This window comes from Sorex araneus, chromosome 9 (genome assembly GCF_027595985.1).
Source record: "Sorex araneus isolate mSorAra2 chromosome 9, mSorAra2.pri, whole genome shotgun sequence".
NCBI lineage: Eukaryota > Metazoa > Chordata > Mammalia > Eulipotyphla > Soricidae > Sorex > Sorex araneus.
The window spans coordinates 55,666,369-55,682,533 of NC_073310.1; the positions used below are offsets into that span (position 1 = coordinate 55,666,369).

A 16,165-nucleotide genomic window follows, 5' to 3' on the forward strand; every position below is an offset into this window, starting at 1 on the left:
GCAATGAAATACCATGTCATCTCTATTCACTACGAACTCTATTTTCTGAATAAGCAGCAAATCAAAATTTCCTTATTTAAGAAATGAGACCCGAAAATTAGAAAAGCAAATAAGCAAACAAAATGTTATTTTAAATTACATGTCAATACATAACAAGAATTTGAAATATCTAAACCTGATTGAAACTGTCTGAACTATTATTAAACTACAGCAGTGTCTTTGGATTAAGTAGCAATATTAAACTGTTATCCGTAAATATTTCTTTGCTCTCTGAATATCAGATATCCTCATTTACCACTGTTGGTATGGATTCTGGATAGTTCTCATGGCAAGAGTGTGCAAGTGGTTTAAAATTACTTGAAAGAGATTCATCATTATCGAAAAACCAACTCAAGGCACTATTGGGCATTTCTGGCAGGAAACATTCAAAAGTCCTTGGTTTCCGTAGCCACATTCTAAGCCAATGACCTCACATGCCATATAAAAAGTGTGTCATTAGAAAGTTTGGAACAAACTACACTACTACTTCAAGGAACACAACTTAAAACAGGCAATTCTCTGCAAATGAAGTAGGATGAAAATAAGATGACTTCCGGTTGTCTTCTTTCACTCCTTCAGTATTTAAGTGAATCAAGCTAAACATTGTTTTAGAAATTGAAGATAAACTTAGGAGTAGTCCAGGGCATCAAAATGGGCACCTGGAGGGCCCTCCAAGAATCCCAGGGTGGCCCTATCAGGCACCGGCATCACTGAACCTAGGCACTGAACCACAGACTTCAGGACAGTGCCTAGCATCACTGGGATTGACCCTGACCTGTAGGATGCAGCCTGAGAATGTCCTCTCCCCAGATTAGGGACAAAGCATGCATGTTTTCTTTAGACTTTAACTGAATAAATAGTAAGCTAGAAAGTGCAAGTAAAATCATCACATAACTCTATCATTAAAAACTATTATAAAAGTGTAAAAAAAACCACCAAAGCAACCCAATTAGCAAAGAATACAAAAATAAACAAAAATAAGAATAAATGGGAATACAAACTGAAATGTTTCTACACAGCAAAAAAAATGACAACTAAGATAAAGACTCCCTACTGAACCTTAGAAAATATTTGCACACATACATCTGACAAAAGGCTAATAGTTAAGACACACAAAGCTCTCATAAAACTCAGCAACAACAAAACAACACCTAAATCATTGGAGGAGGTGCTGCAGAGGCCTTTTCTCAAAGAAGGCATACAGACTGTCAATAATTATATGAATAAATGTTCATCACCACTGTTAGGGAAATGAAAATCAAAATAACAATGAAATATCATTTCATATCAGTGAGAATAGCTACATCAAAAATCCTGGAAAGAAATAGTTCTGTCAGGGACACAGTGACAAAAGTCTTAGTGAGAATGTTGTCTGACTCAGTCTCTGTGAAAAATATTATGATATCTTATCAAGAAGTTACAAATATATGATCATATCATATATGATGCAGTGATTCTACTCTTTGGGGTGGGTGTCCCAGGGACACAAAATCATTAGTTCAAAAATATAGCACAGCGGGTAGGACATTTGCCTTGCACATAGCCGATCTGGGTTCGATTCCTCCATTCCTCTTGGAGAGCCCGGCAAGCTACCAAGAGTATCCTGCCTACACAGCAGAGCCTGGCAAGCTACGCGGGGCATATTCGATGTCAAAAACAGTAACAACAAGTCTCACAATGGATACGTTACTGGAGCCCACTCGAGCAAATCAGTGAAAACTGGACAACAGTGCTATAGTGCTATCCATGTTTACTGCAGTGCTATATACATTATCTGGAATAACCCAAATGTCCAATGTAGGTAAGTGGATAAAGAAATTGAGGTGTATATACACAATGGAATATGGCTCAGCTGTATGAAAAGATTAAATCTTATTCTTTTACTACAAGTTGACGGAACGTCAGTGTTTCATATTAAGCAAACTAAGTCAAAGGAAGACAAAAATGTCAGGTGATCTTACTTTTAAGTGGTATATGAAGAAACAAGCAAGGGAATGGGAAGTATTCAGTGAAATCAAATCCCTGGACTTGGATAATAAAATTGAGGTTAATAAGAGGAGGGAGGGAGGCAGGAAGGGAAGAGGGAGACTAGATGTGGTATACGACAGTAGGATTTGAGGCACTTTAATGGTGGCAGAGGTATAATAACTTTGTACAACAAGAGCATAGACAAACATTGACACCATTACAGAACGTTTTTTTCAAAAAAAATTGTTTTAAAAAAAACTAGTCTTGTGTAGAATTTCTTATGTCTTCTCCTTATACACTTCGAGCATACCTTCTAAGAATTCAAATTCTCCTCACTCTATTTTACAAAAATAAAATAAATAAAAGTTAGCTGTTCCATTTCTGTTCCATAGCTGTTCTATTTCCAAACTCAGCAAAACTTAATTTATGAAAAACAACAGATTCTATCACACACTCAAACTGAAGAAAAAATAATAAAATGAACATTGTAGCCAGGGAATTTACGGTTATAAACTCCTTTCCAATACACTGCTCCAATGTTCATATACAACCATAAACAATGTCCATATCCTTTGTATTGATTTTTTTAACCACTTGTTATTTCATTTGATCATTTTTGCTTCCCTGCTTTAATGATAATATTCCATTCTGGAAAAGAGTTCTTAGCGACCCTTGAAATGTGAAGAAAAGGCTCCTGCCTTGCACACAGCCAATACTGCCAACTGCACTTCAATGGACAGCACGACATATGGTCTACCAAGAATACAAGAATACAATACTGCAAGGAGTAATCCCTGAGCAAAGACCCAGAAGTAAGCCCTGAGAATAGCTGGCTAGGCTCAAAAACTGTTTTAATTGAAATTAAAGAAATGGGAAGGAAGTTAAAATAGAAATAATACTATTTGCAAGCATAGTCTATGCTTCATTAGTCTAATAAAAGTCAAAGCCAGTTGCAATTTGTTTCAAGTAACGAATAGCTAATTGTCAAAATTCAGGTAAAACCATCACTGAGTGTGAATAAAAAATTCTAAAGCAGATGCCAGATTAAAATTCTAATTAGCATTTTCAGGGATAAATCAGAATTTCTTTCTGTGATTTTTTCCAGAATCATGCTCAATATTCATCATGAAAAAATATTTACAGGGTTATGAATGATTAAATATTCTATAAAACATTATCATTTAGTCATTCAATACATATTTACTAGAAGAAGTCTCCATTTATAAAATTCATTTCCCATGCTATGTGACAAGTCTGTCCTTTATCCTATGGCAAGAAAAAGAAGCAAGGTTCAGAAGAGAAACAAAAGCATTCTATCATTTGGAATAGTCAATGCTAATTTGCTTGATGCTGAGTCTTTAATAAAGGATTTTCATTAAAAAATAATTTTATTTTGGTTTTACAAAATTGTTCGCAATGACTTATTATATTCAATATTCCAACATCAATCCCACCACCATTACATCTTTTTTTCTGTCTCAATCATATTATTTTTTTTAATTTATTTCTTTTTCAATTAGTGAGTCACTGTGAGGGAACAGTTAAAGATTTATACATTTTCGTGCTCCTGTTTCCCTCATATAAAGTTCGAGAACCCACCCCTCACCAGTGCCCATTCTCCACCACAAATAAACCCAGCATCCCTCCAACCCCCCCAATCCCATCTCCTCCCACCCCACCCTGCCATTATGGAAGGTATTCACTTTTGTTCTCTCTCTCTAATTAGGTGTTGTGGTTTGCAATAAAGGTGTTGAGTGGCCATTGTGTTCAGTCTCTAGTCTACACTCATCATGCATCACCCTTCCCCCATGTAGCCTGCCACCACATTTTACTTGGTGTTCCCTTCTCTATCTGAGTTGCCCTCTCCCCAGAATGTGAGGCCAGCTTGCAAGCCATGGAGTCAACCTCCTGGTACTTATTTCTACTATTCTTGGGTGTTAGTCTCCTACTCTGTTATTCTATATTCCACAGATGAGTGCAATCTTTCTATGTCTGTCTCTCTCTTTCTGACTCATTTCACTTAGCATGATACTTTCCATGCTGATCCACTCATATGCAAAGTTCATGACCTCATTTCTTCTAACAGCTGCATAGTATTCCATTGTATAGATGTACCAGAGTTTCTTCACCCAGTCATCTGTTCTAGGGCACTCGGGTTTTTTGCAGATTCTGGTTATTGTAAACAGTGCCATGATGAACATATAAGTGCAGATGTCATTTCGACTATACTTTTTTGCTTCTCTGGGATATATTCCCAGCAGTGGTATTGCTGAGTCAAATGGAAGCTCAAGTTCTAATTTTTTGAGAATCGTCCATATTGTTTTCCAAAAAAAGCGGAACCAGTTGGCATTCCCACCAGCAGTGTAGAAGGGTCCCTTTCTCCCCACATCCTCTCCAACAGCAGTTGCTTTTGTTCTTTTGGATGTGTGCCAGTCTCTGTGGTGTGAGGTGGTATCTCATGGTTGTTTTTGTCTGCATCTCCCTGATAATTTGTGATGTAGAGCACTTTTTCATGTGCCTTTTGGCCATTTGTATCTCTTCCTTGGGAAAGTTTCTGTTCATTTCTTCACCCCATTTTCTGATGGGGTTGGATGTTCTTGTAAAAGTTCAACCAGTGCTTTATATACCCTTGATATCAACCCCTTATGTGATGGGTATTGTGTAAATATCCTTTCCCATTCTATAGATAGTCTTTGTATTCTGATCACTATCTTTTGTGTTGCAGAAGCTTTTTAGTTTAATGTAGTACATTTGTTGATCTCTGTTTCTACTTGGTTGGCCAGTTGCATGTCATCTTTGAAGATACCTTTATATTCAATATCGTGGAGGGTTTTGCCGACCTTGTCTTCAATGTACCTTATGGTTTGTGGTCTGATGTTGAGGTCTTTAATCCATTTTGCTCTGACTTTTGTGCATGGTTTCAGGTCGAGGTCTAAGCCCATTCTTTTGCATGTGGCTGTCCAGTTGTGCCAGCACCATTTGGTAAAGAGGCTTTCCTTGCTCCACATCACATCTCTTGCTGCCTTATCAAAGATTAGGTGATCATACATTTGGGATTGTGTGTAGGGATATTCCACCCAGTTCCATTGGGCTGTGGCTCTGCCTTTGTTCCAGTACCATGCTGTTTTTAATTGTTACCATTTTGTAGAAAAGTTTTAGGTAGGGGGTGGGGGTGATGCCTCCCATTGTCTTTTTCCCAAGAATTGTTTTAGCTATCCGTGGGCGTTTGTTGTTCCATATGAATTTCAGGATTGTTTGATCCATTTCTTTGAAGAATGTCATGGGTATCCTTATAGGGATCACATTGAATCTGTATAATGCTTTGGGGAGTATTGCCATTTTGACAATGTTGATTCTCCCTATCCATGAGCAGGGTATATGTTTCCATTTCCTCATGTCCTCTTTTATTTCATGAAGTAGCATTTTATAGTTTTCTTTGTAGAGGTCTTTTACTTCCTTCGTTCAGCTGATTCCAAGGTACTTGATTTTCTGGGGCAAAATTGTGGATGGGATTGCTTTTTTCATGTCCCTTTCCTCTGCCTCATTGTTTGTATATAGGAAGGCCATGGATTTTTGGATATTGATTTTGTAGCCTGCAACTTTACTGTATAAGTCTATTGTTTCTAAGAGTTTCTTAGTAGAGGCTTTAGGCTTCTCTAGATATATTATATCGTCTGCGAATAGTGAGAGTTTAATTTCTTCCGTATCTCCCTGATCTTAATCTCTTTTTCTTGTCTAACAGCTATCGCAAGTACTTCCAGTACTATATTGAAGAGAAGTGGTGAGAGTGGGCACCCTTGTCTTGTGCCTGATCTTAGAGGAAAGGCCCTTAGTTTTTCCCCATTGAGGATAATGCTTGACGTAGGCTTGTGATAGCTGACTTCTACTATCTTGAGGAAAGTTCTTCCAAAACCCATTTTGGTGAGGGTTTTCATCATGAACGGATGTTGGATCTTGTCAAATGTTTTCTCTGCATCTCTTGATATGATCATATGGTTTTTATCATTGCTTTTGTTGATATGATGGATTACGTTGATTTCCAAATGTTAAACCATCCTTGCATCCCTGGGATGAATCCCACTTGGTCATGGTGTATCCCTGGGATTACGTTGATTTCTGAATGTTAAACCATCCTTGCATCCCTGGGATGAATCCCACTTGGTCTTTTTGATGAGTTGTTGGATCCTATTTGCTAATGTTTTGTTGAGGATCTTCGCATTGGTGTTCATCAGGGATATTGGTCTATACTTTTCTTTGTTAGTGGTGTCTTTGTTTGCTTTTGGTATTAGGGAGATGTGTGCTTCATAGAAACTGTTTGGGAGAGTTCCTGTTTTTTCAATTTCCTAGAAAAGCTTGAGGAGAACTGGCAACAGGTCTTCTTTAAATGTTTGAAAGAATTCGCCAGTGAATCGATCTGGACCTGGGCTTTTGTTTTTGGGGAGATTTTTGATTACAGTTTCAACTTCCTTAATATAAATGGGCGTATTCAGGTATTCCAAGACTTCTTTGTTCATTATTGGGAGATGGTAGGAATCAAGGAATTCATCCATTTCTTTTAGGTTCTCTTGTTTCGTGGAATACAGGCTTTCGAAGTAGTCTCTGATGATCTTTTGAATTTCGTTGGTTTCTGTTGTGATGTCCCCCTTTTCATTCCTGCTTCGGTTTATTATTGTTCTCTCTCTCTTTCTTTGTGAGTCTTGCTAGTGGTTTGCCAATCTTGTTTATTTTCTCAAAGAAGCAGCTCTTGGTTTCATTGACCTTTCGGATTGTTTTCTGGGTTTCCATGTCGTTAATTTCTGCTCTAATTTTTATTATTTCTTTCCTTCGGTCTGGTTTGGGTTCCTTTTTCTGGTCCTTTTCTAAGGCCTTGAGCTGTGATGTCAAGCTATCTATGTAGGCCCTTTCTTCCTTCTTAAGGAATGCTTGCAGAGCTATAAATTTTCCCCTTAACACAGCTTTAGCTGCGTTCCATAGGTTTTAGTAGCTTGTGTTTTCATTCTCATTTGTTTCGAGATATCTCTTGATTTCTTCCTTGATTTCCTTCCTGACACACTTATTGTTCAACATTGAGCTGTTTAATTTCCAGGTGTTTGTTTTGATTCTCTGTGTCTGTGTGTGATTAGCTTCTATCTTCAGCGCATCATGGTCTGAGAAGATAGTTGATACAATTTCTATTTTTCTGATTTTATTGAGGTATGTTTTGTGGCCCAGTACATGGTCTATTTTGGAGAATGTTCCATGTGCACTGGAAAAGAATGTGTATTCTTTATTTGGGGGGTGTAAAGCCCTGTATAAGTCGATTAGGCCTCTCTCTTCTATTTCTTCCTTCAGAGTCCGTCTTTCCTTGCTGAGTTTTGCTCTTGTCGATCTATCCAGAGGTGATAGGGCAGTGTTGAAGTCTCCGACTACTATTGTGCTGTTAGTGATGTCCTCCTTAAAGTCTGTTACGAGTTGTTTTAAGTATTTAGCTGGTCTCTCATTAGGTGCGTATACGTTTAAGAGTGTGATTTCTTCCTGTTGCACATATCCCTTGATAAATAGAAAGTGACCTTTGTTGTCCCTCCTAATCTTTTTCAACCTGAAATCTATGTTGTCGGATACTAGTATTGCCACCCCAGCTTTTTTGAGGGAGTTGTTTGCTTGCAGGATTGTTTTCCACCCTTTGACTTTGAGTCTGTGTTTGCCCTCACTGTTCAGGTGTGTTTCTTTGCAGGCAGCAGAATGTTGGGTTTAGTTTCCGAATCCATTTTGCCACTCTATGTCTCTTAATTGGTGCATTCAGGCCATTGACATTGAGAGAGATTATTGTCACGGGGTGGTTTTGTGTCATCTTTCTGTGGGGTTTGTTTTTCTTGTGGGGTTCTTCCTTGACTTACAATAGCCCCTTTAGTCCTTCTTTTAAGTTTGGTTTTGAGTCTATGAAGTTCCTGAGCTGTTGTTTATCGGAGAAGTAGTGTATGGTTCCTTCGAATTTGAGTGAGAGTTTAGCCAGATAAAGAATTCTTGGTGAGGCATTCATTTTGTTGAGTTTTTTCACTATGTCCCACCATTATCTTCGGGCTCGAAGAGTTTCCTCTGACAGGTCTGCTGTAAATCTGAGGGGTGCTCCTTTGTATGTGATTTCCTTCTTTGACCTTGCTGCTTGCAGAATTGTGTCTCTATCCACCACATCCGTCATTCTGACTATAATATGCCTTGGAGTCTTTTTATTCGAGTCTCTTTTTGCTGGTACTCTCCGGACTCCTTGGATCTGGATGCTTGCCTTCTCCAGCTCTGGGAATTTCTTAGCAATGATGTCTTTGACTGTGTTTTTTTATTGGGGTTACTTCTCTGTGCTTCTGGTTCTCCAATGATTCTTATGTTCTTCCTCTTAAAGTCATCCCCAAGGACTCTGATTCGCTCTATAGCCATTTTGAGGTCTTTTGCCATTATTTGTTGTTGTCTGTAAGCTTTCTGCAGCTCATCTTCAAGCTCACTGATTCTGTCATCGGCTGTAGTCATTCTACTGTTGAGGGCACCTACTGAGATTTTTAATTCATCTACCGACTCCTTTGTTTGTGTGACTTCTGTTAGTAGCTTTGTGACATCTGTTCGTAGCTTTGAAATTTCTGATCTCATTTCTTCTTGCATTTTCTTGGTTGACCGTTCCAAAGCATCATTCATCTCCTCCCTTAATTTATTGGATGTCTGTTCCATGGTTGCTTTGAGTACATCGACTTTCTTCAAGATTTCTTCTCTGAATTCTTTTTCTGAGAGGTCCAGTATGTGGGTAGACCCTGTGGAGATTTCTGGAATCTTTTCTTCATCTTCTCTTCATGGAGGGGATTTTTGCTGTTTCTTCATATTGTTATGGAAGCCTAGAGTTGTAGCCTTCTAGTTGTCTATCCCTATTCCCTCTTTCTGTGGGGGGGATTCTGTTTCTGCTAAGTTGATGATGGTGGCTTTGTTACAATTCCAGAATACTTCCTTATTCTCAGGCTGTCCTCTTGGTTTATGTGGGGCCTTAGTGATGACTTAAGGCTATGCTGTCTTTACGAGGAGCTTGTGCAGATTCTATTGTTCACTGATAGCTTTTGTGCAGTTCAAGTCAGCGAAAGGACTTTTTGCAAAAAATGATTTAGATGGTCAGGGTGATTTTTGAAGAAATAATTTATAGAGTATGTAATGTATGAAAAATTAAAACTGCTCGCTGCTCTGGCAAGTGGTCACGCCCCCTTTTGAGGCCACGCCCCCTGAACTACAGGCCACGCCCCCAGTAATCTCTTGGGGCACAGGGCGGGGTAGGTGGGTGATACCCTGGGAACCGGTGGGAGAAAGTCCCTCGGGTCAGTAGGTGGAGTCCCGATCCTCTTTGTGAGTACCTGATTGGGAGTTCGGGCATTACAGAGGAGCGGAGAGGCATGTCCATGCAGCGCAGGGAGTTCGGGAGTTCCAGGGGAGCCCCCGCAGCCCAGGAACTGGTGGGAGAGTCACCACCATTACATCTTCCTACCACCATTATCTCCAATTTTCTCAAATACCACCCAAGTCTGTCCCAATAACAGGACCTAAATGATTTATTTTGTATTGCTTGTTAGGAATACTTAGATAAAAATGATTAAAAAACATTTCTTTAGAAGAAAGTGTGTGAAGATTGTTATATCTCACCTTGGAGTAATTAAGTTCGGTGAACAGTGAACTGATTATATATAGCAAACAATACACTATAGATCATTTTTATCTCCTGTTCTTGGATTTCTTGGATCCAAGTGCCATTTGGATTTCTTCATCCCTTCACAGTAAATAAAGAAGAGGTATCATTCCACCTTCTATTTTCTGCTATTTATTGGAGAGTGAACATGAAATGTTGAGGAAACAAGTCTCTGAAAATCAGATGATCACACTAAGGAACACAAATTACAAACTAAGCTCCTACACTTGATCTTAGCCCAAAGGCTGAGAAGCAATAAATACTGTAAAGAGAAGAAACCCAGACTCTAACAAAATCTCTTTATAATTAGAGATTTCTGTAGCACTGTCTTCATTGTCATCACGTTGTTCATCAATTTGCTCAATCGGGCACCAGTAATGTCTCCATTGTGAGACTTGTTGTTACTGGTTTTGGCATATCAAATACACCACAGGTAGCTTGCCAGGCTCTGCCATTCGAGCAGGATACTCTCGATAGCTTGCCGGGCTCTCCAAGAATGACGGAGGAATCAAACCCGGCTCAGCTGCATGCAAGGCAAACACCCTACCCACTGTGCTACCGCTCCAGCCCTGTCAGAGATTCAGATTCCTAAATGCAAAGACTGCTGAAAACTGGGTAGAATGAACTAAGAGAGAGAAGTTGAAAGGATGGGAGTGAAGATATGTTCGGATCAAGAAAGAGCATGCCCTCAGAAATCTATTGGCTGCAGCAGAAAAACTGGAGTTTGCTATGCCACACAAAATGCAAGAACTCATACAGCACTTAAAGCCACCGAAACATTTTATGCAGGGGCATGGCAATCATAGATTTTTATTTTATAACTATCACTCTGGCGTCAAAGCAAAGGATGAATTGTGGAGAAAAAAAAATCAATGAGGGCTAGAGAGATACTATAGTAGGGAAGGCATTTCCTTGCTTGCATACAGCTGGCCCAGGATTTGATTCCTGGCATACTATGTTGTCCCCCAAACCCTGAGCACAGAGTCAGGAGTATGCTCTGAGCACCTCTGAGTGTGCACCCCCTCCTGGACAGAGAGAGAGAGAGAAGTTTTGTTTTCAAAGTCATGACATCCTAGTTCTCCCACCCAAATCTTCCACATAGGATCAGTCTCTGAAGAACACTAGTTTTCAACTTATACCTTCTCCTTTGTAGTCAATTGTGTGAGCTTACACATTCCATGCACTGCTTTATTAAAACTAACAAATCAGTAACAGACAGTATATATCATTAGAGTGGACTGTCTCCCCAATTCTTTCTGTAAATGATTTTTAAAAAATAATAGCTTGAATTTTTGCATTAATTTAGGACAGCTGATACTACACATAAAAATAAATTCTGGTGGAGATGTAAAATTAAATTCATTAAGAGGTGGAAATCTCTATAAAAATTTCCAGTGGTACAAGGCAACGGAGCAAACAGTTCCAAGCTTTGCACAAAGAAAAAAAAAAGATCATGAATAGCCAAAGCAATACGGTATTGGAAAAATAGTAGACCAAAAAAACATTAGAATACAGTTCAGAGATAAAATCACATGCAGGTGACATTTACTTTGATAACAAAGTTGACAAGACCATAGAATGAGGAAAAGGAAACCCTCTTCAACAAAATTGTGTTAGGAAAACTAAACAGTCTTTTTTCTTTTTCTTTCTTTCTTTCTTTCTTTCTTTCTTTCTTTCTTTCTTTCTTTCTTTCTTTCTTTCTTTCTCTCTTTCTTTCTTTCTTTTTTTTTCTTTTTTTTTTGCTTTTTGGGTCATACCCAGTGATGCTCAGAGGTTACCCCTGGCTCTGCACTCAGGAATTACTCCTGACGGTGCTTGGAGAACCATATGGGATGCCAGAGATTGAACTTGGGTCGGCCACGTGCAAGGCAAGCACCCTACCCACTGTACTATTGCTCCATCCCTGAACAGTCATTTTAAAAGTAAAAACAAATCACTGTTGTTTTTTTTTTAATTGAATCACCATGTGGAAAGTTACAAAGCCACTGTTTGATTGTTTGATTGAAAGTTTAAGTCTCAGTTATACAATGCTAGAACACCCATCCCTTCACCAGTGCACATATTCCACCACCACGAATCGCAGTATACCTCCCCCAACCCCCCCAGCCCCCCCATGCTTCTGTAGCTGATAAATATCAATTTGCTTTCACTTTACTTTGATTACATTCAATATTTCAACAAAAAACTCACTATTATTGTTTGGAGTTTCTCCCCCAAAGTCGAACCTGCTGAAAAGGAAGCAGATCACTATATTTATTTATTTATTTGCCTAGTTGCGTTATTTTTTTCATTGAATCACCATGAGATATAGTTACAAAACTTTCATGATTTCATTGTATAACAATGATTGAACACCCATCCTTCCACCACTCTATATTTCCCACCACCAATGTCTCCAGTATCCTCCCACCATCCCCAACCCACCCCACCCCCTACCTCCATGGCAGGCACTTTCCTTCTTACTCATCTCTACTTTTCGGCCTTAAGGATTGCAATACAGAGACTGAGAGGTCATGATGTTTGTTCCTTTGTCTACTTTCAGCACACATCTCCCTCCCGAGTGCAGATCACTATTTTAAATCAAACAAAAATTAACTCTAAATATATCAATAACTTAAATGAGCCATAACTAGAAATACCGCGGGGAAAATATTTGGAGTTCATGGACAAAGGAAAAATAAGGAAATATATCATGTAAAAGTTTTAAAACTACAATAAAAATTAAAAGTCAATCTTTCTGAGATAATTATACATTATGTGTCTAACAAGGAGTTTTATATAAAGACTTTTACAACCAACAGCAACAAGAACATGAACAACAAAAAAGCCCAGACCAGCATAGACATTCTCCAAAGAAGACATAAAAATGGCCCCCAGGCAAAATGGAAAAACACTAACTATTAGAATCCAGTACCCAGACACAGCCACGCTCCAGGCCACTCTCCGGAGTGGCCGCACAACACGCCATAAGAAACTTAATACCCATTATCCCCTCACCATATTTGATAGGTTTAAATTTGGTGTGAAGCATGGTAACAACTCTAAGGGCGATTGGAATTCACCCTAAAAGCTTTCGTCCCTCTCAGAGAGCACGGCAAGCTACCGAGAGTATCCCGCCCACATGGCAGAGCCTAGCAAGCTACCCGTGGAGTATTCAATATGCCAACAACAGTAACAACAATTGGCCTCATTCACCTGTCACCGAAAGAGCCCTCAATACGGCAGCATTAAGAAAGATAAGCAAGGAGAGGCTGAAAAAATCTTGGGGACGAACTAGACTGCCAAAACGAAGAAAGACTGAAATGATTGTCTGTACTCTCAATGCATGTACACTGGCATCAGAGGCATCCATTGAGGACCTGATGGTGCAAACACAGAAGATCAAGTACAAAATCATTAGTCTGACTGAAACGAGGAGATATCAATCACATCACGCCAATTTTGACACTGGAGAAGAATTGATCCTCGGAACATGTGACAACAGAGGCATTGGTGGCATTGTTGTCCTTGAAAACACAACTTGGCCAAGAGCATCGATTCATTCGAATGCCTAACAACATGAATTGGACGATTACACTTGAATAGATGTGGCTCACTGCCTGCAGTTTCTATCTTCATCGTCTACGCACCAACTTCCAACTACAATGAAGAAGAAATTGAGAGGTTCTACATAGAACTGGAGAAGTTCTATAAAGAAGACCACATCTTCTACAAGATCATTGTTGGTGATTTTAATGCCAAGATAGGTCCGAGAAGGTCGCCCGAAGAACTCCACATTGGGACACATAGCCTAGAATGGAACGATCAGGGTGAGAGACTGTCTGAATTCATCATGTCGACCAAGACCATCCATGGTAACTCACAGTTCCAGAAGGCCGAATCTAAATGCTGGATATGGGAATCTCCCGGTGGACAGTTCTACAATGAAATTGACCACATCATATTCAATCAAAGGTTTTGCCTGACCGATGTCGCTGTTATCCCAAAATTCCAAATGGGAACAGACCACCGTCTCCTTCGTGCAAAATTCTACTTCACAGACCGGGGAGAAAAGTCTGCAAAATTTAAGTTTAAGAAGGCAACTCCCAGAATGACCACCAACTGGGAGCTCTTTGGCACTATTGCAGCAACGTGGGAAGATGAACATTGACGAGGAATACGATCGACTGTTCAGCACCTCCATGTCTGTGCGAAGAATGCCGCGAGTTAGAAAGCCAAAAACAGACGCCTGTCTTCAGAAACTCTAGAGCTCATTCGTCAACGTGGTTTGGCATGAGCCTCAGACAACCACAAGCTAACGTTCGAGCTCACAAAGCTGTGCAGAGATGCGATAAAGGAAGACCTCAAAGAGAGAAGAGCAGCAGTATTGGCCAGTGCAGCAGAAGTAGGGAAAAGTATTCGCAATGCTCACCTGTCCTTCGCCAACTACAAGACCAAGATGACTGCCCTCCGACGTCCCGATGGATCTATCACATCCTCCAGAAAGGCAAGAGAAAATTATTCACGACTTCTACTTGGATCTCTTTGACAGCCATGTCCACCTGCCCACATACCAAATTCCGCAGGACGGATATGTCGGCAATTACACCACCTCCGCTTCGCTGATGACATCCTTCTCATAACACCAAACATTGGCCAAGCGGCACAAATACTGGCCGACTTCGATCACGAGTGTGGAAAGGTCGATTGCAGCTGAATCTCAAAAAGACGATGTTCATGAAAAATGAACTGGTCCCTGAAGCTCCATTTGCTCTCAATGGAACGAACATCTCCGAACGCAGCAGCTATGTGTACCTGGGTCGAGAAATCAACATGAGGAACGACTTGGTGCCAGAACTGCGCAGGAGGAAAAGAGCAGCGTGGAATGCATTCAAGAGCGTCGAAGAGGTGGTTAAGAGAACAAAGAACCTCTGACTCTGGGCACATATTTTGATTCCACCGTTCTTCTTACACTAACATATGCCTCATAGACCTGAGCCCTATGCAAACAGGATGAGAATGCTATTAGGGTACCCCAAAGAGGAATCGAAAGAGCTATGCTGGGAATATCATGTCTCACTCAAGTGAGAGAAGGAATCCGGAGTTCTGACCTCCGACAATGGTCAAGAATCAGGGACGCTATCTCGTTTGCCAAGGCATCAAAAATCAGATGGGCAGGTCATGTAATGTGATTCAGAGACGACTGCTGGACTAGAGCTGTTACCAACTGGATCCCATGGGACGTCAGAAGACCTCGTTGCTGCCCACCAACTAGATGGTCAGATTTCTTCATCAAATCCCTGAATGAATGATTTGAGGCTCTTCCTGTTCCTGGAGCAAGCAGATATCACTGGGCTGCACTAGCACGCAAAAGGGACAAATGGAGACATACTGGCACCCGCTCGAGCAAATCGAAGATCAACGGGATGACAAGTGATACAAGTGAACTATTAGAATAATTCAAATAAAAACAACAATGAGATATTGCTTTACACAGGAAATCATTGCTCTATATGGAAATAACAAATGTTATTGTAAGGGTCGGGAAAAAAACAACTTTAGCATACTGAATGTAAAATAGTGCAGCTTGTAATGTCATAAATATGATATGCTGCGGGTTCTGTGGGAAATTATATGAATATTCCTTCAATTCTGAACACTCAGCCAGGAATAGCTTCTGAGCATCACTGGGTATTACTCAAAACAAAACAAAACAAAACAAAAAGATCAGAGATGTAGCTAAGTGATAAAGTGCATGCTTTATAAATATAAGGTCATGGCTTGATCCCTGGGACACACAAAAAAGAAAATTCTGTATGATCCAGGACTGGAGTGATAATACAGCAGGTAGGGCGTTTGCCTTGCACACAGCCGACCTGGGTTCGATTCCTCCATCCCTCTCTGAGAGCCCAGCAAGCTACCAAGAGTATCCCCGCCCGCACAACAGAGCCTGGCAAGCTACCAGTGGCGTATCCAATATGCCAAAAACAATAACAAGTCTCAAATGGAGATGTTACTGGTGCCCACTCAAGCAAATGGATGAACAACTGGACGACAGTGCTACAATGCAGTGCTATGATCCAGAATTACCAATCTAGGCATTTATCTAAGGGATATAAAGACACTAAATGAGAAAATATCTTACAGCTGCAGTCAAAGCAGCATTATTCACACTAGTCAAAATATGGTATCAACCTTAACGCTCAAAGATGTGTGACTAATAAAGAAGTTGTAATATAGCTCCTAAATGGAGTACTATTCAGCTATTGAAAAGAAATGAGTACAAACCTACTATAATAACTGAAGGGAACTGGAGGTGATTATGTCAAGCAAAGGAAGTAAAATACTATTGCCAATGGTTTTGCTTCGATAAATAACTAAAGCAAACTGACAAAAAATAAAATAAAACACACACACCTGTTAAGAGTCTGTTTTTTTCAATATGGCAGTTACCAGAGGAAAAGTGTAAGAGGTTGTGTGGAAATGAAG

The 16,165-nt window shown here is 39.9% G+C and overlaps 1 protein-coding gene and 1 pseudogene across 1 annotated transcript in view; both read right to left on the reverse strand.

The window, feature by feature from the left end:
- The window catches only part of GPR158 (G protein-coupled receptor 158), a 345,958-nt gene that overhangs the window by 255,318 nt on the left and 74,475 nt on the right, over positions 1-16,165 (reverse strand). The window lies entirely within an intron of this gene.
- Positions 9,797-9,954, reverse strand: LOC129398944 (U2 spliceosomal RNA; annotated as a pseudogene).